This window comes from Tupaia chinensis, unplaced genomic scaffold (assembly GCF_000334495.1).
Source record: "Tupaia chinensis unplaced genomic scaffold, TupChi_1.0 Scaffold149658_1, whole genome shotgun sequence".
Classification (NCBI taxonomy): Eukaryota; Metazoa; Chordata; class Mammalia; order Scandentia; family Tupaiidae; genus Tupaia; species Tupaia belangeri.
Window position 1 is genome coordinate 58,428 of NW_006209503.1, and position 22,192 is coordinate 80,619.

The 22,192-nt window shown below is 52.3% G+C and overlaps 1 long non-coding RNA gene across 1 annotated transcript; it reads right to left on the reverse strand.

The window, feature by feature from the left end:
* Positions 1-6: 6 nt before the first annotated feature.
* LOC106734195 (uncharacterized) lies at positions 7-8,554 on the reverse strand. The gene is made up of 4 exons (XR_001369916.2): positions 8,160-8,554; positions 6,618-6,795; positions 5,685-6,196; positions 7-103 (listed from the first exon to the last, which is right to left on the reverse strand). It is a non-coding gene; the product is annotated as an uncharacterized LOC106734195 (long non-coding RNA).
* Between the last annotated feature and the right edge of the window lie 13,638 nt (positions 8,555-22,192).

Genomic DNA, 22,192 nt, shown 5'->3' on the forward strand with positions numbered 1-22,192 from the left:
TTCCAGAGTAAAAGCGTCCCCACACGTACGCGACGCGGTAGGAGAAGCTGGAGCTGGCTGGGCATCTTCCCTGGCACATCGACACCACAGAATACTATGTAGCCTAAAAACCAAAAACCAGAAAGATCAAATGCAGTCTTTAATGGTCCCATAGGGAACGAACACCAAGCTATCTCATTAAGCAAAGGCAAGACGTAACAGTGCCTACGGAGCCCTGCGAGGGCAGGAAACACAAGGATTTGTTGCACATGCACAAAACCCTCGTACAAGGATTCCTGAAAATGAACATCATCTGCAGGGGCAGCTGGGTGGGTGGGAGGCAGGGGCGGGAGGGGGCTTTCCTCGCATGTCTGCTTATGCTTCCTAATTTCGAAAGCGTAGTGGCGTTACTTATTCACGAGCCGGAATGAAAGCTCTCGAGGCGGCAGGCACACTTGGGCACACAAGCCTGCCCGGGCATCCTGGTTTCTGCAGAGCTTGTCCCCCTTCCCTGCAGCCGTGCGTCAGGAAGAGCAAACGCGGGTCAGCTCTGTTGTTACTGCTGCTCCACAATAGGAAGAGGGAGGCTTGGCAGAGGCCCAGGGCAGGAAGACATGATATCGAGTGACTCTAAAGGGCTCTTTTGTTTCCGGAAAGGCAGTGGTTTCCACTCAGCATCCCCGCCCCCCTCACAGCCTGCTGTCTCTGGGATCCCCTCGCCACCTGCTGCGAAAACATCATTTCTCCCCCGGAAGAGCCCCTGGGCTTGAGGTTGGGGAGGGGAGGAGGGCACTGGCTGGGAAGGGGCATCATCCTCTCTTCCCAAAGGATGTCATTCATTCCCAGAAAGTCATTTCCAGAGGCATGATGCCACCCTGCCAGCTGCCCTCCAAATCCTGGCATCCCCAGCCCGTGTGTGGCACACAGCAATATGAGTGAGGACGTAGAGCAGGCGTGTGTTTGCACAAGCGTGGATCCACCTGGGCACATCTGCAGCCATGCTCTGGCAGCCACTCACTGGTTCGTTAACTCTCTCAGCAGATGTTCCATATGGAGTGTCCAGCCCCTTACTCACAACACCACCTGTTGTTCCCCCTATATTGACCACTTTAACTTAAAATTAGCTTTTAAAAGAATGGCAGCAATTTTAACTTAGGGTCAAATAAGGGCATACAACAAATGAGATAATAATTTCAATCTCTCTATTCATGAATGAAATAAGTGGTTATGAGGACAGGTAGTATGTTTCTAGTCCCCCTTACCATGGTAAGGAAATTTCCCTCCCACAATAAACCCTGGGAGTTATCCTTGGTATACAATCCTTCCAAAGGTTTAAATCTCATGATAACAGCCCCGCTAGAAAGCAAAACAAAACACAAAGAAATGGCAAAACTCGAGAAACTGTAAGTATGACACTTTTCATATCCTGAGTCTGTTTCTCTTTGACACACACATTAGCTTTATGGCAAGTTCAGTTCAGTTGATGGGCAAAGCCATGGTCTAAAAGTACACACACACTCAGTCCTTCATGTCTATGGGTTTCTCATTCAAAGATCTGACCAACTGTAATTGTGACATGGGAAAGAGATGGTTCCCTAAAAGAGAGAGGCTAAAATAAATTTAATTTCCTCGCATGTCTGCTTATGCTTCCTAATTTCGAAAGCGTAGTGGCGTTACTTATTCACGAGCCGGAATGAAAGCTCTCGAGGCGGCAGGCACACTTGGGCACACAAGCCTGCCCGGGCATCCTGGTTTCTGCAGAGCTTGTCCCCCTTCCCTGCAGCCGTGCGTCAGGAAGAGCAAACGCGGGTCAGCTCTGTTGTTACTGCTGCTCCACAATAGGAAGAGGGAGGCTTGGCAGAGGCCCAGGGCAGGAAGACATGATATCGAGTGACTCTAAAGGGCTCTTTTGTTTCCGGAAAGGCAGTGGTTTCCACTCAGCATCCCCGCCCCCCTCACAGCCTGCTGTCTCTGGGATCCCCTCGCCACCTGCTGCGAAAACATCATTTCTCCCCCGGAAGAGCCCCTGGGCTTGAGGTTGGGGAGGGGAGGAGGGCACTGGCTGGGAAGGGGCATCATCCTCTCTTCCCAAAGGATGTCATTCATTCCCAGAAAGTCATTTCCAGAGGCATGATGCCACCCTGCCAGCTGCCCTCCAAATCCTGGCATCCCCAGCCCGTGTGTGGCACACAGCAATATGAGTGAGGACGTAGAGCAGGCGTGTGTTTGCACAAGCGTGGATCCACCTGGGCACATCTGCAGCCATGCTCTGGCAGCCACTCACTGGTTCGTTAACTCTCTCAGCAGATGTCCGAGTGCCTGCCATGTGCCAGACACTGTGCTACGGCCTTGGTGCATGCCTGGGAGGAGACGGACACGGCCCTGCCCTCATAGCGCTTGCAGTCCAGCAGGAAAAACAGACGGAAAGTGAAACACAACTCCTCCTACCTGTCAGGAGAAGTGGGAGGAAGTGTGCGTGGAACTGGGACACACGGTCCCGTCGGGGAGGTCAGGGAAAATTGTGCACAATGATCAGCTTTTAAGCTGAGTCTAAGAAATGTATAAGTGCAGAAATAATAAAGTGCAACGGGATTTTTCACAGTCAAGGATTCCACAGACCCAACTGCGAACGTGCTCTGTGTCCTTGAATAAACTGCATCCCCTTGATAATAAATCACTCAATAATAAAATTGCAAAAAAAAAAAAAACCTGTTAAAAAAAGGGGGGAAAAAGTCCAAAAACCCCAGTTGATACACTATCGCTTGTATTTTACCCCATTCACCTTATCAGTTGGGTGTGCCCTCTATCCATCCAATTTGCTCTGAGCAAGGGGAGGGTGCATCCCATATGTCATGACCTTCACCACCGAACGCTGAGAAGCACATGTCCACCAGCTCGATTTGCTGCTAGAGCGTGAGGAGGAGATCCCATGTCCTCTCAGTCTCCCAGGACGCATGAGACCCTGGGTGACCACGCTTAGGCACGTGGAACAAAGTGATCACTATTTTTTGGCAGATCTATTGGATTGTTGTGTGTGTTTGTTTAACACAGAGTGTGTGTACTTGCCAGAGAAAGAGACAGAGAGGGAGACAGAGAAAGTGAGAAACACTCCCCAGGGAGGAGGGCCACGCCGCAATCCCTTCTCCTCCATTTCTTTTGAGATTTTGGGCACACACACCTATGCACCCAGCTTGCTTTTCAAGCCACTGGGTCCAGCAGTCAGCCACGTGGGACCCAGCCACCTTAATCTCCACGCCACTGCAGGCTCCACACTTCTTAGATTTTAAAAATGAAAAGGAAAGTGTTTTCCCAGAGACGTGCCCAGTCTCAACTCCTCTGGAAGACAGCCTGCTCTTCAGCCAGACCGGGTGTGTGTGCCCGCGCGCTCCCCTGTGGGTTGAGTGGGGGCGGGAAGGGGGCAGCAGTGTTTCTCTGCAGCCCCGCCTCTGTCAGACAGCCAGGGCAGACCGGAGCAAGGGCATGTTCCAGGGAAGCACCGCCAAGGCAACTGTGGCCAGCACAGACAATGCTGGCCACCCCAGGGAAGGGCTCCTTGAGAAACACTCCCCAGGGAGGAGGGCCACGCCGCAATCCCTTCTCCTCCATTTCTTTTGAGATTTTGGGCACACACACCTATGCACCCAGCTTGCTTTTCAAGCCACTGGGTCCAGCAGTCAGCCACGTGGGACCCAGCCACCTTAATCTCCACGCCACTGCAGGCTCCACACTTCTTAGATTTTAAAAATGAAAAGGAAAGTGTTTTCCCAGAGACGTGCCCAGTCTCAACTCCTCTGGAAGACAGCCTGCTCTTCAGCCAGACCGGGTGTGTGTGCCCGCGCGCTCCCCTGTGGGTTGAGTGGGGGCGGGAAGGGGGCAGCAGTGTTTCTCTGCAGCCCCGCCTCTGTCAGACAGCCAGGGCAGACCGGAGCAAGGGCATGTTCCAGGGAAGCACCGCCAAGGCAACTGTGGCCAGCACAGACAATGCTGGCCACCCCAGGGAAGGGCTCCTTGTCCTTGAACTGGAACAGAGCCAGTGCAGAGTTGCTCAGGGCGGACAGACCTGCAGTCAGGGAGCTTTGGTCCTCACAGCAGGTTTGAAGACCATCCCCTTACTGAGAACGACACATTCACACCAGGGAGGGTGGTTACCAAGCGCAAGCTCACTGGCCCCCGGGGGACCGCCTCCTGGGAGTGTGTGACCTGCCGAGTCAAGAGCTGGCAGCGACAAGGCCCAGATCTACTGAGTCAGAACTTCTGGGCTCAGGGCCCGGAAGCGTGTATTTTTAAAAGCTTTCCAGGTGATGATCAATCAGGTTTAGCAACCACTGGTTTAAATATCTTCTGAGATCACTTCTAAAAACCTGCAATCTTTTGATGGTGTGAGTGGGAAGAGAGACCTAGAGGTAGAACAAATACAGACAGAATTCGACAACAGTGTGTTTGTCCCTGGAACCCCAGGAAGGCACTTGACAACAGCTTGTCCAGAGCAGAAACCTCAGGCCCTCCATGGGCGGCCTGTGTGTCTGGCAGGGGATGTGAACAGCTGAACCTCTGCGTGTGTGCGTGGTGTCTTCCCGCTCCTCTGGTGAAATGGCTCCTGGGTTGAGTCACATCACCTGTGTGTGACGTAGGCAGAGTCGTCCTGAACCTCAAGTTCTCCCTGAGCAGGGCAGAGGAAAATTCGGGAGCCAGCCCAGTTCTGCTCTCGGTGTGCTGGTGAACGTGGGCCAGCCCCCAGAGCACAGCTGTGACGAGGCCAGGTGCAGTCGGCCTGGCCCGCCTGAGCCGAGGGGCCAGCTGCTCCAGCCCAAATGAGGGAACAATCTCACCGGCCAGCCAGCCGTGCCAGCTCTGTGCCCTGACTCATCGGGCCCTCCCTGCAGCAGGCCTGGGACTTCCCCTCGGCCGCCTGGAACTTCTGGCCTGCGCTGTGCCTGCAGGGCTAGCTCATTTTCCCACCGCCTTACTGGGGCACTCTGCCTCACACTGGAGGTCTCTTCTTGAGTTTCTAGGCAAACACTGGGTCTCAGGGGCCCTGCAACCTTATCCCTCCTATCAAACTGTGAGACTCCCAGAGAGCCCCAACTGTGCCCCTCCCCGCCTGCCCCCCAGCACTCCACATGGCCCCAGGCTGACAGCAGGCACTGCGGAAGTGAGGGAGAGAGAGGAAGGAGGCCAGAGCACAGGGGAAAGGGGAAGGGAGAAAAGGAGGCAGGGCGCAGTAAATCTGCGATAAAACCCCCTTCTTAATTGACCCACCGCATGGGCTTTCTCCCCAGGACCTGTGCGAACCACTTCCCATCACCCCAGGACTGCTCTCGTTAGAGGAGTGTGAACTCGAGGAAGAGCAAAAAAAAGTGGACTCTTCAGTGATTCCCCAGACATCAGAGCCACCCACCCAGCCCACAGACGGACGACTGCCTGTGGGAAGAATCCGCATCCCATGTCCTCACGTGGCCTGTCCCTCAGGATCTAGCGGCAAAGGACCACTGCTTTGGTGAAGTCTCCCTGGAAGTTATGGCTCCCCCCCTCTAAGACGACACAGCGCCTCGCCCATCTGCTCTGATGGCCGGCCTGTGTCTCTTCCTGGTGACTCAGCCACGTGCGTACAGGCAGGGGCCGTACGAAGCAATCACAGAGCCTTTGCCGTCAGAGTCTCCCCAAAATAAAATCATATCTCCCTCTCACTGGCGGCTTCTTCTCACCTTGCTCACGTGAGATCAGTCGCGAGTTTGTTGTAGAGATGAGTGACGCAGTAGAGGCTTGGAGGCGTCTGCTATTCCCGGGTTTCCTCTCCGTAAGGCCCAGGGAAGGGTTACACTTCTCTGCACCTGCGTGAATTTAGGGGTGGCGATGTGACAGCCTCTGGCCGGGGAAATGGGAGCCGGAGTGGGGCGCTGTTTCAGGCCGATGCGTTTCACAGCAGGTGCACTGTTCCCCATGCTCCCCGACACTCCCCGGCTGGTGGGGGGAGGACGGCGTGATGAGGCGGTGATGTACCCATCAGAGGAGCAGCCGGGGCAGACCCCTTCCCTGAAGGGCAGTAATGTGAATGGAATGTCGCTGAGAAATACACTGTCATTGCTTCCGGTGACTGAGATTCGGGGACGACTGGTTATGGTGGCAGCAGCAGACCGGTGCCGGCTAGTATAGGACATGATAAATGCAGGGTCCTTGCCATGGCCATGCCCGTGAGTGCTTAAAAAATACGCTAGGGCTGAAAACATACACAGATGTTTGAGTAAAGGAACTAGTATATGCTTCCAAACTGGAGCTGCTTTTTTTTTTCATGTTTTCGCCATAGGGTCCGTGTGCTCACCAGCGAGACACAGAGAGAGGGAAAGTGAGAAACCACACCCCCAGGAGGGATGGCCATGCAGCTATCCCTCCTCCATTCTCCTTTAGGGATTTTCAAGCTGCTGGGTCCAGGACTCGAACTGTGGTCGACCATGTGGGATCTGGTACCTTAACCACCATACCACCAGCTGGCCCAGGAGTTGCTCTCTCTAAGGGAAGCTGGTGACAACTCTCCTGCTCCTTGATAGTGAATGTGAGTGCCTATTACAGATGCCCCTGCTGGCCAGGTTACATCCGCCTGGGCAACAGGGATGGCTGCTCTTTACGAGGGTTTCTCTCACCTGCTCAAGGACGCAGTGTCACCCATGCACACCTCACACGTCTTTCAAGATACCACCCTGCCATTCCTGACTGAAGTTCATGGGCACTGGGGCTCTCAGTTGTGCTTGCCAGGGCAGCTCCCATCTGGAGAGCCAGACTCACAGCGAAATGACCTTGGAGCGCCCCTGGAGCCTCCACCTGCAGGGAGGAGTTTGGAAAGAAGGAATCAGATGCAACTAAAAGCTGTCCTCCAGTCCGAGGAAGTGCGGGGCCTTTGTAGGAGCTGCTTAGCAGAAACTGGACTAACCCGGGGAGGACAGATAGGCCTCAAGCCAACGCAGCTGAGGACTGACATGGGCAGCCACTGTCGCGCGCACGCAGGCCTGTCGCATACCAAGGTGGCACCTCGAGTCTGCTGTGCTCCAGGCAGCAACCTGATGAGGTCCCGTGGTAGGAGTCATTATTGCCTCCCTTTTACAGAAAGGAAGCTAAGGCTCAGAGTAGGGAGGTGAGTTTTGCAAGACACCTCACAGCACCTAGAGGAGGCGGTTCAGTCACGGGTACCAGGGACTTGCTCGGAACTTTCCCTCTGCTGGCTGAGGGAGAGACAGAGCTTTTTGGGTTTTCCACATCACATTAAAGACCCTTTTTCCTCCTGTTGACATCTTCCACTTGGAGAAGCAGGTATATGGCATAGTCACCCAAAAAGTCTTTTTTTTTTAATTTAATAAGTTTATTATTATTATTATTTTAATATGTCCAGAGAGAGACAGAGAAAGATGGAAATTGAGAAAGCAAGCTGCCAGGTTCAGGACTCAAAGCATGATTGGCCATGTGGGAATCCAGCACCCTAACCACCACACTACCTGCTGGCCCTGCACCCAAAAAGTCTTTAGAGATTGCTCCCCACAGCTGTAAAATATTTTTTAAATAAAAAGAGAGAGAGAGAAAGGAAAAGTCACCTCAGAACCCAACCAGCCCCAAGGAAAGGGGGGAAGGAGAAAGCATTGCTCTGAAGTACTGAGCCCCTGGCCCACTGAAAAGGGAGGTGTGGGCACCAGTGGTCTCTAGAAGCTGCACACCAGGTAGGCAGTCAGTCACTCCGGAGTGGACCCTGGGCAAGAGCTGGAAACTAGCTAGGGTTGAGTCCCCGAAGCGAGGCAAATGGATGGGGAGAGCAAGTTCTAGGCCTGGTGGTGGGAGGTGGACACCCAGGGAATCCGAGGTGCTGGAGCACCTCACTCCATGGTGTTTGCGTGGGTCTCGGAACAAGCACAGTGATGGGGCCAGCGGGCAACGTGGGTTAAGGCATTGGACGCCCACATGGCCGACTGGAGGAGAAGGGATGGTAGCATGGCCATCCCCTCCAGGGGGTGCTTTCTTACTTTCCCCCTCACTGTCTCTCTGTCTCTCTCCTCTTAGGAGAGTGCCTGCATCCACTGGCAAAAATCTTGAAAACTAAACAAACAAAAGAACATGCGGAGTGGCCACAGAGCCCTGCAGGGTGGGCATCCTGGTCGTACTTTCCTTTTCTGGCTGACGCGGGGCTGGCTCTCACTCACTCAGCTGACATTGCGGTAGTTTTCACGTCTCCGGCTCTAGACCTCTGGAAGCTGCCTCCTACCAGGATTCCGAGCTGGCCCAGAAGCTGCCGTGTCATCTCCGTTGAGCCTCGTGACTCAGCAAGGAAGGCGGTTCCTTCCCGGAGCACTGCTGGAGAAATAGAGGCTCTGGAAGGCGAAGACATTTTGCTAAGGACCATGACTAGTAAGCGCCGGTGCTCAGATTCCAAATCTCAGGCTATTTCGTGCTGCTCCTCAAGCTCCTAAGAAAGATCCACACAGAACAATCCCCTGGGGTCATATTTTTAAAAGTTGGCCACCTCTATGAGCAGAGACTCTAAAAGAGCCAGTGATAAGATTCCACCTCTCTGCTCTGCTGAAATACAGTGAACACGTACGAGGGCAACAGTGCAGAAAGCCACTTGCCCCAGTGCCCTTGCCAGAGACAAACAAATAACCCTTATTTGCAAGTTCAGTTCAATATTAACTCAGCACCCAAGGGCGCTGTCCAATACAAGCAGGCAAAGTCCTGCTCTTTAGCTCAGAAGTAAGCAAAGGCACCTAAACACCCCAGGTGCTACCCTCACAGGCTGAGAACCTCCTGAACAGGGCCCCTTCCCCTCACATCACAGCATTCCCATAAAGGCACAGCGAGTGCCTGCATACCCGGGAGAGCAGTGAGCGCCCCTGCGGGTCAGTCGTGCTGAAATCTCCTGGCACAAGGAACCCCCTGCAGGAAGCGGTTCTGCTTCTGCAAGTCCACATAGGTGTCGCTACTCTCAGTCCTGGCCTCACCACTCTGACCAGAGACTCCACATCTCCATGGCCTCTGAAGAGGCACAGCCCCCCTCAGCTGGCCCGCGATGGGAGCCACCTCTTCCGGGTACACCCCAGCTTCCGCTCTAGTAAAGGAACTAGTATATGCTTCCAAACTGGAGCTGCTTTTTTTTTTCATGTTTTCGCCATAGGGTCCGTGTGCTCACCAGCGAGACACAGAGAGAGGGAAAGTGAGAAACCACACCCCCAGGAGGGATGGCCATGCAGCTATCCCTCCTCCATTCTCCTTTAGGGATTTTCAAGCTGCTGGGTCCAGGACTCGAACTGTGGTCGACCATGTGGGATCTGGTACCTTAACCACCATACCACCAGCTGGCCCAGGAGTTGCTCTCTCTAAGGGAAGCTGGTGACAACTCTCCTGCTCCTTGATAGTGAATGTGAGTGCCTATTACAGATGCCCCTGCTGGCCAGGTTACATCCGCCTGGGCAACAGGGATGGCTGCTCTTTACGAGGGTTTCTCTCACCTGCTCAAGGACGCAGTGTCACCCATGCACACCTCACACGTCTTTCAAGATACCACCCTGCCATTCCTGACTGAAGTTCATGGGCACTGGGGCTCTCAGTTGTGCTTGCCAGGGCAGCTCCCATCTGGAGAGCCAGACTCACAGCGAAATGACCTTGGAGCGCCCCTGGAGCCTCCACCTGCAGGGAGGAGTTTGGAAAGAAGGAATCAGATGCAACTAAAAGCTGTCCTCCAGTCCGAGGAAGTGCGGGGCCTTCGTAGGAGCTGCTTAGCAGAAACTGGACTAACCCGGGGAGGACAGATAGGCCTCAAGCCAACGCAGCTGAGGACTGACATGGGCAGCCACTGTCGCGCGCACGCAGGCCTGTCGCATACCAAGGTGGCACCTCGAGTCTGCTGTGCTCCAGGCAGCAACCTGATGAGGTCCCGTGGTAGGAGTCATTATTGCCTCCCTTTTACAGAAAGGAAGCTAAGGCTCAGAGTAGGGAGGTGAGTTTTGCAAGACACCTCACAGCACCTAGAGGAGGCGGTTCAGTCACGGGTACCAGGGACTTGCTCGGAACTTTCCCTCTGCTGGCTGAGGGAGAGACAGAGCTTTTTGGGTTTTCCACATCACATTAAAGACCCTTTTTCCTCCTGTTGACATCTTCCACTTGGAGAAGCAGGTATATGGCATAGTCACCCAAAAAGTCTTTTTTTTTTAATTTAATAAGTTTATTATTATTATTATTTTAATATGTCCAGAGAGAGACAGAGAAAGATGGAAATTGAGAAAGCAAGCTGCCAGGTTCAGGACTCAAAGCATGATTGGCCATGTGGGAATCCAGCACCCTAACCACCACACTACCTGCTGGCCCTGCACCCAAAAAGTCTTTAGAGATTGCTCCCCACAGCTGTAAAATATTTTTTAAATAAAAAGAGAGAGAGAGAAAGGAAAAGTCACCTCAGAACCCAACCAGCCCCAAGGAAAGGGGGGAAGGAGAAAGCATTGCTCTGAAGTACTGAGCCCCTGGCCCACTGAAAAGGGAGGTGTGGGCACCAGTGGTCTCTAGAAGCTGCACACCAGGTAGGCAGTCAGTCACTCCGGAGTGGACCCTGGGCAAGAGCTGGAAACTAGCTAGGGTTGAGTCCCCGAAGCGAGGCAAATGGATGGGGAGAGCAAGTTCTAGGCCTGGTGGTGGGAGGTGGACACCCAGGGAATCCGAGGTGCTGGAGCACCTCACTCCATGGTGTTTGCGTGGGTCTCGGAACAAGCACAGTGATGGGGCCAGCGGGCAACGTGGGTTAAGGCATTGGACGCCCACATGGCCGACTGGAGGAGAAGGGATGGTAGCATGGCCATCCCCTCCAGGGGGTGCTTTCTTACTTTCCCCCTCACTGTCTCTCTGTCTCTCTCCTCTTAGGAGAGTGCCTGCATCCACTGGCAAAAATCTTGAAAACTAAACAAACAAAAGAACATGCGGAGTGGCCACAGAGCCCTGCAGGGTGGGCATCCTGGTCGTACTTTCCTTTTCTGGCTGACGCGGGGCTGGCTCTCACTCACTCAGCTGACATTGCGGTAGTTTTCACGTCTCCGGCTCTAGACCTCTGGAAGCTGCCTCCTACCAGGATTCCGAGCTGGCCCAGAAGCTGCCGTGTCATCTCCGTTGAGCCTCGTGACTCAGCAAGGAAGGCGGTTCCTTCCCGGAGCACTGCTGGAGAAATAGAGGCTCTGGAAGGCGAAGACATTTTGCTAAGGACCATGACTAGTAAGCGCCGGTGCTCAGATTCCAAATCTCAGGCTATTTCGTGCTGCTCCTCAAGCTCCTAAGAAAGATCCACACAGAACAATCCCCTGGGGTCATATTTTTAAAAGTTGGCCACCTCTATGAGCAGAGACTCTAAAAGAGCCAGTGATAAGATTCCACCTCTCTGCTCTGCTGAAATACAGTGAACACGTACGAGGGCAACAGTGCAGAAAGCCACTTGCCCCAGTGCCCTTGCCAGAGACAAACAAATAACCCTTATTTGCAAGTTCAGTTCAATATTAACTCAGCACCCAAGGGCGCTGTCCAATACAAGCAGGCAAAGTCCTGCTCTTTAGCTCAGAAGTAAGCAAAGGCACCTAAACACCCCAGGTGCTACCCTCACAGGCTGAGAACCTCCTGAACAGGGCCCCTTCCCCTCACATCACAGCATTCCCATAAAGGCACAGCGAGTGCCTGCATACCCGGGAGAGCAGTGAGCGCCCCTGCGGGTCAGTCGTGCTGAAATCTCCTGGCACAAGGAACCCCCTGCAGGAAGCGGTTCTGCTTCTGCAAGTCCACATAGGTGTCGCTACTCTCAGTCCTGGCCTCACCACTCTGACCAGAGACTCCACATCTCCATGGCCTCTGAAGAGGCACAGCCCCCCTCAGCTGGCCCGCGATGGGAGCCACCTCTTCCGGGTACACCCAAGCTTCCGCTCTCGGGGGCCTTCCGTGCTATCTCCACTTGTTACCTGCCCCCTGGCTGAGAGCCACGCACCCTGAGCCTGTGCCACTGCTGCTGTGGACACTCTGGGTGGCAGCGAGGAACAGGGTAGAGACAGATGTCAGCTGGTGCTGCTGGAGGAGGGCTCGGCCGTTCCCTGAACATGCTGACAGCTCAATTCTCAGCCAACTCGCCTTTCCAACAGGGTCATAAAAATAAATGACTTATCTGGAAACCTAATTCTCTTCCTTGGCTAAATCCCCCTACTCAGTGTTATGTTCAAATCGTATTGTTGCTGCCAATAACCTCAACCGCTAGAACACGTGAGAAGTAAAAAGAAAAACCTCCAGATGGTATCCTCCACTTAGAAAATTGACAGCGTAGGGACAATAATAAGTTTCAGGCTGACGGCTCCGACCACAATACCGGAGCCTAAAATAAACCAGACAAGTGGGCCCAGATGAAATGACACAGACAACAAGACCTCTCTCATCTGCACTTCCCAATCAAGTTCAGTCCTATCTGCAAATATACCATCACTCTATTGATTCTTATTAGGCTTAGGGACTAACGGCCACCCCCAAACCCCAGAGCCTTCCCGTATGTCGCTTTCTTCTAGAAGGACCCTCCTGCCCAATTCATTCCTACATAAGCTCAAGGTTAGCCTCCCGGTTTCCCCAGCCCTGAACCTCAGTAGAATGAATTGTTCTTCCCCTTATTGGCTTCTGTTTTTAGCATAGTTCTCTGAGGGTGCCTACCACATTTCATTGTGCTTAGCTCTTTCAAACATCCAAATACCTCAAGTTGTTCCAAAGCAGAAAACATTTTATAATCCCCAAACCTGCCTTACAATAGCTACTCGGCAAGTGTTTATTGAATGAATTAATGAGTGCCTGGATGAAATAACTACACAATCGTAAACTTTTTTGAAAAGTTGTAATGTTTTTCTTTCTACAGTGAGAGAGACTGCATCCCCAACAGGGTCTTGACTCTGAGACCCAGCCCGAGCTTCAGACAGCCCCAGATGGTGGGCAGGCAGGCGTATGAGGTACTAAAGGAGATCCCTGAACGCAAACCCAGAACCCTCCATGCGGGCTAATCGCTGATCCTCATGGCGCCCTAATGTAGGAAAGAGTATCACCCTCCCCCTCCACAGACGACGTAAGCCCTGGGGCAGTCTCATTCACTCACCTCACTTACGCCTCCTGTGTGTAAGGCTCCGTCTACAGTAAGGCTTCTCGCATGCCCGTGTGCACATGCATTGTCTGGGGAGTGTAAAGCAGATTGAGGTGGGGCCTGAAACTGCATTTCTAACAAATTCTCCCGAGGCTGAGACAGAAAATCTTCAATCCATGTGAGTATTTACTAGGAACTGCAGTCTTTGGAACTGAGGAAGGAGCACATTGAGACAGTAGCATGCCCTTTTACAGCTGCAGAAACCGAGGGTCAGAGAGACGGAGTGACTTCTCCCAGGTCCCAATACATCCTTTGGTCACCGGCTCAAAGCTGCCTCAACGCCGCTGCTGCTCTGCGGGCTGGGAGGCCGTCAGGTGAGGGCGCTGTCTCCTGTCCTCACACAGGTGAGGCACGTGGGGAAAACACGGGCACTGGACGAGGGAATGGGAGAGCCGAGACCACACGTGGCAGCCAGAGCTCACGCAAAAACCTGCCACGTCTTTGTGCTCTCCCCATAGCCCAATTAGGCTGGGAATGGGGGGCTTCTGCCATGAACCCAATCCCTTTAAAATAAAGCAGGGAAAAAAAAAAAAACAATAACAGTGGCTTTAGGATTTTTTTTCTTTTAAGCCCTGAACCTCTTCAGTGGAAAGTGCTGCCCTTCCGACCTGTTGATGTAATTGCCATAATTGAAGATTCCAGGCCCCCATGTGGGTGGACTGGGCCCCATTCATCCATCGGGTCAGCGAAGTGTAAACCTGCTGAGTCCTTCAGATGCCCTGGCCGCAGCCTCCCCCGCCACCCCCCTCCAGCCCTGCAGGCTGGGCTCCCCGGGAGGCCGGGGCAGCCAGGCGCAGGCCAGTCCTTCCCTGGATCTGGGAACGCTGCCTAATTAAGGGGTCTGTTCTCATCTCCATGGGGCCGACTTAACGCCTCCTGACAGTAATGAGAGCCACACGTGTGGGGCTAGGGGGCGGGAGGGACGGCCTTCCTGCTGTCTTAGCACCCTATTAAACAGCAAGTCTAACACACACACACACACACACACACACACACGCGGCAACGCTGCAGTAATCGCCCATCAACCTTTAAAGCTTCAAGGAGCTGCTTCACATCTGAAAAAGGAAGGAACCAAAGAGAAGAAATAACTTGCCCAAGGGCACACAGTGAGTCATTGTCCCTGGGCCCCAGGTGTCCTGTTGCACCTCACTGCACAGCCATCCCCTTAGAGGGTGGGGCGCGCCACAGCCCGGGGCAGCGCCTCGAGGGTGGGGGAGGGAGGACGCCGACTCCGAACTTGCTCTTCTGGAGCGGCCAGTTTCAGAGTGCCCGCCGTCGCAGAGCGGAAGGGAGCTCCGGGAGCAGGCTCCGCCGGGCTGAGGATTGTGGCGGTCTCCAGGACACCCTTTGATCACACTGATCACGCGACAAAGCCAGCCTCAGGGTGGGACTCCTGCGGATGCCGGGGATCCGTACCTAATCCTCCCGGGCTCGGCTGCCCTCTCAGGCATTCTTTGTGTCCCTGGCTAACCTCATACCCCGTCCCATCCCCCACAGCTCGACTCCCCGCCCGCGCCTACCCTGCTGCTCCGTGTTCCAGACAGGAACTTCGCGCGGTGCTGGGCACACAGTGGCTCTCGGTTACTGTTCATTAAATGCAAAAAGTCTAGAACTCCAAGGCATGTGAGTTCACTGTTTAACCACAGCTTTGTTTGTGGAAAAGGACAGATGGTCCAGCCCCATGGTTGTGTGGTTAAGGAAGACAGATCCCACATGGCCAGTTGTGGTTTAAATCCTGGCCCCAGGGCCCTGAGAAAATGCTGGACACACGTGCGTGCATGCCTCAAATCCTAACAGGATGGAGAAATGGACGTGGGATTGTGACATGAGCACACCCGTTGGAGGATGCTTCTCCCTCTCCTTTCTCTTTTCTCTCTCTGGCAAGTGTGCGTGCCCTCTGACAAATTAAAAAGAGAAAGAAGAGAGGAAGGAAGGGAAAGAAAGAGAGAGAGAGAGAGAGAGAGAGAGAGAGAGAGAGAGAGAGAGAGAGAGAGAGAGAGAGAGAGAGAGAGAGAGAGAGAGAGAGAGAGAGAGAGAGAGAGAGAGAGAGAGAGAGAGAGAGAGAGAGAGAGAGAGAGAGAGAGAGAGAGAGAGAGAGAGAGAGAGAGAGAGAGAGAGAGAGAGAGAGAGAGAGAAAGAAAGAAAGAAAGGAAGAAAGGAAGAAAGAGTAGGGAAGGAAAGAAAAAGGGAAAGAAAGAAAGGAAAGCCTTAGTTCAACACCACAGTTTTCCACTGCTCTCCAGTGAGAGTTTTCTCTTCCTCTTTAGACCAGTTGAATCCCTCCCAGTATATGCAGAATCGGGGAAGGGAGTGAAAATGAAATGTGGAGCTCCTAAGCCCAGGCATGAGCCTCTAAGCCTACTGTCTCACGGGTAAAATGGAGGTGACAGTAATATCCACTTGCAGGGTCAGCGTCAGTGAGTGTGTTACCGCCCATAGAGGGAATGCTGGTCCTTCATACGGGGTCGTGACTATCCCCACCTCCATGCCGCCTTTGCTCTGGGGACACTCCACCTCACCCTTCCCATGTCCTACCCCCAGTGGAACCCAGCTGCAGCCCTGCCGCATAGAATACCGCGCCTGACAACCGCAGGCCTCGCTGACCCTGGCTTTGGAGAGCTTGCCCCTAAAGCACCTAGGTCCACTCCCTGCATCTTGTTAGCTTTAGAGCCGCAACTTACGGTTATTTGTAGGAAATGTAATACAAAAATTCAGGTTGCCTCCAGTTTTAAAATAAATGCATTTGTAATGGCAAACCTCAAGATAAAAATTGCAGGGGAAATCAGAAACATTACTAAGGACAGCAATAGTCTGCTGAAAAACAGCCGTTTACTCTCTCACCGTTCTGGCAGCCAGAGTCTGAGCTCAGGGGAGCAGCACGGTTGCTTTCTGGTGAGGGTTCCCTTCTCGGCTTGCAGATCACCACCTTCTCACCATGTCCAACATGGTGGAGAAAGAGAGAGCGCTGTGCCCTGTTCTCACGACAGAGACCACGCTGTCTGATGTCTCTTAGAAAGGCATTAACCCCATCACGAGGGTGCTCACCTCATGGCCTCATCTAAACCTAATTATCTTCCAAAGACCCCATGTTCAAATACCATCATATTAGGAGTTAGGGTTTCAACATATGAATTTTTTTTAGAGGTTTTTGCTATAGGGCGCTTGCACTCGCCAGACAGACAGACAGAGACAGAGAGACAGAAAGCGAGAAATCACCCCCCAGGGGGGATGGTCACACCGCAATCCCTTCTCCTCCATTCTCCTCTCGGGATCTTGGACACGCACACACACACACCCCGCGTGAGTTTTAAGTCACTGGGTCCGGGACGCGAACCACGGTCGACTACATGGGAATCCAGCGACATAGTCATTACGCTAACTGCTGGTCCCAACGTATGAATGTTTTCATGGGGAGTGAGGTGACACAATTCAATCCTTAGCAGTGAGCAAAGGGACAGTTATGTTAGACTCCAGTTAAGCCAGTTACTTCAGTTAAGTATCCTTGAAGGGTACTCCCAAACGTTCCCTTCCTTACTTCTCTAAGACGAGGAGGTTTGCACCCCCAGCCCACAGAGTGGGAAGACTCCCATCTCTCCCCCTGGGAAGGAGGAGCAGCTAATGGGCTGGACAAGCCTGCATGTACCAGCAGGTGGTCACTGAGGAAGGGGTGCTCCCTGCGGTCACTGCCTTTTGCTCCATGGTCTCGTCAGACCAGAACAGGCTCCTGCTTTCTGTCCCCTTCTGGCCTCTGTGACAAGCCACCCAATCAGGAAATCCCCCCTCACTGCCACGGACCACCCACACCAAGCAGGATAACCATCCTTTTAGAAGCAGACTCATAATCTTTGCCTCACAGTAGCATGAATAAGTGGACTCGGGCCTGTAGCCCAGAACAGCAGGTCCCAAAGTCTAGCTCAAGGAAGGCGTAGGAGGTCCTAGCGTACTCTCCCACGCAGGGTTAAAGAGAGCCCTGCCCCCTCATCTGCCATCAATTAAGCTAAAATTCTGAAGCGCTTTGGCTGATGGGTTTGAGCCTGTTCTTACTCATCCCGAAAGAGGAGACATGGGTTTAGAACCTTACGGCAAGTACTAATGTGAACTCCGGATTCTTGACAGACAAGGGATCATTATTTGACAAAGAAGGAAATTCAGCTGAAGTCAGAGAGGGCTGTGTCCAGACAGAAAGGACATTGGAACCCAATGGGCGCGGCCTTCCAGGATGGTTTAGCAGAAGATGCCAAATGTCTTCACACAGCCAGTTTTTGGAAGAGCTTGTAATACAAATTAAAGGCAAGATCTTCCTTTATTCAATGTAAAGGATCTGGATTAATGTATTCAACCCTCTTGCTTTCTGTTGACCCAAGCAGATATAAGGAAAGGGCTTCATTGTCTCAATCGTGTTTGGAACAAGGAATAAATAACGGGCATTCTAAAGTTAACTTCATGCATTCACATCTACCACGAGAGTAAAGCACTGGTGTGACCCTTTGGAAAACAGCTCCACAAAACATACAGAGAATCTTAACGATGCTCTTCTCTCTAATTAGCAATCCCACTTCTGCACATTTACCTTAAGAAAATAATGTTAAAAGTTGGATGCTTAAATATGTGAAGAAAATCATGGTACATAGGTGATAAAAATTATGCGGTCATTTGAAATAAGTTCATAGGAGTCTGTGATGCTACAACATTATAAGACAAAAGTTGGCTATTAAGCAGTAAGGGGTGGGACCAGCAGGTGGCATGGTGGTTAGGGCACTGGACTCCCACATGTCTGACCACAGTTCAAATCCTGGATCTGGTGGCTTGCTCTCTCACTTTCCCTTACTCTGTCTCTTTCTGGTGAGCACAAATGCCTTATAGTAAATTTTTTTTTAAAAAAGTAATAATAATAAATTAAATAAATAACTTTTTAAAAAAAGAAGTGGTCATCTTCTTTCACCTTTCCTGTATTTTTCTATTTTTGAGCTGGCATCCCATTGCAAACATTAAGAGACATACTTACCATCTTGCCCAGGTAAGAGACATCCCACTTCCACCCGGAAGGAGATTCTGTTGCTAGGGAGCAGGACCTACCTTTTTCTGATGAGGAGGTTTGGAAGTTTCTGGACACGTTTGGTCATCTCAATTCAGCTGTAGCCTCCCTGAGGGCCAGAGACAGATTCCTCTATTTACCCTCCAGGAGGTGACTGTAGCCTGTCACTCATCAGGGGACCAAGCAATTAGGAGTCTGGTTGATCCATCCATCCAAATGGCTCACTGAGGACATCACAGGCACTCAGTACGCAGCTACTGAATGAATGAATGAATGAATGAATGAAGAGTCGGTGTCACCTAGCTTCTTGACTGGGAGGCACTGAAAGAACACAAACACTCTCACATATGCTTCGAGGAGCAGCCTGCTCTTTACCTTCTCGGTGGTCCCTGAAGAACCACTTCACCCTTGCTCCTTCCTCCGGCAGAGATCACCCCTCCTGTACCCCTTACTCCTTCCCTGCTACGGGGTCATTTGAGCCATTATTGAGCCTTGATTCAATTTGCTGAGTTGTCTGGCTTCCTCATTTGACTCTGGACTCTTTGAGACAAGGTTTTGCACATTTGTCCTTTAAAAAATCTGCTTCTAAAGTTCTTAGCACCAAGTCAAGGACTTACGCATTCAACACAACACACAGCAAAAGTTCAGCGAAGGTTTGCAAGTGAAACAAAGGGAATCAGGACAAGGAGTACCACAAGCTGCCCAGCCCTTAGCCGAGGGGCAGTCTCAAGGTGTGAGGGAGCCGTGGGAGAATCAGCGTTAAGTCTCACCACACTTCACTGCAGTCCGTCCCTCACCTGCTCTTGTTCCTTATGGATTATACACGCCATGGGGGCAGGGGCTGTGTCTGACTTGTTTACCCAATAACTCCAGCAGCTCACACCCTGCCACAGCGGGCGCCCAATGAATTTTCATTGACGAAATAAAGGATAGCAAGAGCACCACCATGTTCAGTTTCCATCTCCAACCAGTGTAATTACTCATGGAGCAAAACGGCACACGCGGCCTGCCCCTCCTCTGCCTCGTGACCGAGAGCTAAGAACTGCTGGGACCTGGTGAGCGTGCCTCTCCTCAGCTAAAGATGACCTGGAGACTCGAGCAAGAGCCAGAGCAGGTCTTCGACAAAAGAAGCCTCAGGAGAATGGAACTCCTCGCACGCAAGTGGCCAGCAACGGTGACAAAGCCATTCACCCCAGCAGTGTCCTGGGAACTACGCTGTCTCTCATCCCCACATAGGAGGTGATTTCCTTAGAACACACAGGTAGAACCAGAAAACGAAGAAACAAGATTTCTTTCCTAGTTTTGAGACAAATTCAGTTATGCGACAGGACTCGATCCATCCATTTTGCAAAAACACATCCCAGACTGTCCTTTGCTCAGCCCCGTATCAGCCAAGTTCCCAGGCATAAGCAGATCCACAAGGGCATTGTGCGCTGGGCCTCTCCCCAAGGCCAGATTTCCCCGGCCATGCATACATTTACTGACTTCAACTCTCGCTGAAAGTATTTTTTAAAAAAGTGTTTTAAGTGTATTTATCATTTTCATGAGAGCGAGAGAAACGGGCATCTCTGACAGGGGCTCACCATGACCGCCTTCCCCCAGGGCCCCCTCTAACCACAGTAACATGATGAAGGCCCGCCCTGCAGAGGCACGGCATTTGGAGACGGGGCCTTCGGAGGTGATCAGGTTTAGAGGAGGGCACAAAGGAGTGTCCACTAATCATGAGACTTGTTTCCTCAACACAAAAGGCACCAGAGGCCTCTCTGTGTTCTCAAGCACCCAGGAGAGGCCATAGGAGGGAATGACAAGAAGGCAGCCGTCGGCAAGTCAGGAAGAAAGCCCTCACCAAACAGATGCTGACCCTCCTGGCACCTTGCTCTGGGACGTCCAGCTTCCAGAAATGACCAGAAACTCCTGTGGTTTAAGCTGCTCCGTCTACGGATGTTGCTGTGGCAGCCTGAGCTGATTAAGACACTCTCCAGGTAATTCCGATGGAAGGTATCTAAGGCCCGCTCTTTGAAAATCACCATCCCAGGAACCAGCAGATGGTGTAATGGTTACATAGCAGAACTCCCACAGAGTCACCCGTGGTTCGAGTCCTGGACCCAGCAGCTTAAAATTCACACGGTGCATGTGCACACATGCCCAAAATCCCAAGAGAAAACTGGAGGAGAAGGGATCGCAGCGTGACCATTCCCCCTAGGGGGTGATTTCTCACTCCCTCTCTCTCTGTCTCTCACGAGAGCGCACACCCTATAGCAAAGTCTCTGGAAAAAAAAAAAAATCACTATTCTAGTCCCAGCACAAAACCCTCCTTCCCGCCACCACCGCCCCTCCTCCAGGACACTGGCTGAATTCTCCTTTTCCCCAAGAGTCTCTCAGCTCCCCTGAACAGACCTCGCCATGGGCACAAGCCACATTAGTGTCACCGACCCACCGCACTGTCATTTCTCCAGCGCATCTCACCGAGCACGGTCTGCTGCAGGCACTCGGAAGATACCTGCTGGCTGCAGAGGGAATAAGCGAGTGAGTGAGCAGGCGAAGGGACTTCGCGTCACATGGAATGCTTTCTTCCCTGTCAGCAGCCGCCCTCCTCACTTCTTCCAACTGGAACTTGAGGAAACGACGACTGACTATTCAAAATTATTTTCCATTCTTCTCGTTTTTGTGGGAATCTTTCAGAGACATTGCCTGGGAATCTCGTACCAGCGGTGAAAAGCAGTTCTGCAAATTCGGCCAAGGGAGGTCCTTGTTACTCACCCAGCGCCCGGAGAGAGTGACTTTCCAGAGATACCCGGTGTCTGCCACGCTGGTTCATGCCAGAGGAGAGGCACCGGGCCTTCCCCTCCCTGCCGTGGGGTCGCATTTGGGCATGACAAGGGCAGGTGCTTTGTTTTTCTCCCTCGACTGCTGAATGAAGTAGTACCAGGCTGGAAACCAGGGAGGGAGGTTAGTGGCAAATTTTCAATTAAAACACCGTAAGCCCCTATATTCTTGCCCTGTTCACATCTTCTATTCTTCTTTTCTCTCTCTCTCTCTTTTTAAATGTTTGCTATGGCACATGCACTTGCCAGGGAGACAGAGAGAGAGAAAAAAAAAGAACAAGAGAGAGGGAAAGTGAGCCCCCCCCCCCCCGAGCGGGTGGCCACACCACAGTCCTTTCTCCTCCACTCTCCTCTCGGGTTTTGGATACACACGCAAATGCATGTGGAGTGTTTCTCAAACTGCTGGATCTGGGGCTCGAACCACATAGTGGCTACATGAGATCCAGCACCTTAACCACCATGCCACCAGCTGGCCCCATATTTTCCATTTTTAAGACTGATTAAAAAGGACCCCTTTGCCCTCTCATGCAAGACCACCTCAGGCTTTGTCTGAGCCTTAAGCTGCTGTCATTCAGTGTTGTAAGCGCAGTGACAGAAATCAGGGTAGGTGTCTGGAATGGCAGGAGGTAGGGAGGGTGTGATGAAAGAGTCACTGACAGACAGTGCAAGGCGACACCATGAGAACAGCTCAGCCTATGAGGTCATTTGGTCCAACAAGTAGCTGTTTTGTTTTCTTAGCCCTGACATCTGATGCCCCGCCAGTTATTTAATAACCAGAAATGAGGTGGGTCCTACCAATTCCTGCATCTCCAAGGGCACTGGGCGGGGGCTGGGGGGGCGTGCTTCCCGTCTGGCAGACTGTGGGTTTGATCAAGGGCACCCGGGAGAGGCCAGGGCTGGAACCTGAGCCCAGGAGGATGGCTCCATGGAACCAAATGCAAGAAAGATTCTCAGGGGCAAGTGGTATCATTGCTGGGACGAGGTGAAAAGGACTTCGTATCCCATTTAGTCCAGACAAGCATGCCCTGATCCGAAAGAGGAAAGGGAACCTCACCCGGAGACTGAACACGTCTTCTGACTCTCAGATAGAAGGAAGCAGCCCATTTTCAACCCATTGGGAAAGAGAGGAAGTTGGAAGTTTTTTTCCATTTGTTTAGGGAGGGAGATTGGTTTGTTTCTTTGTTT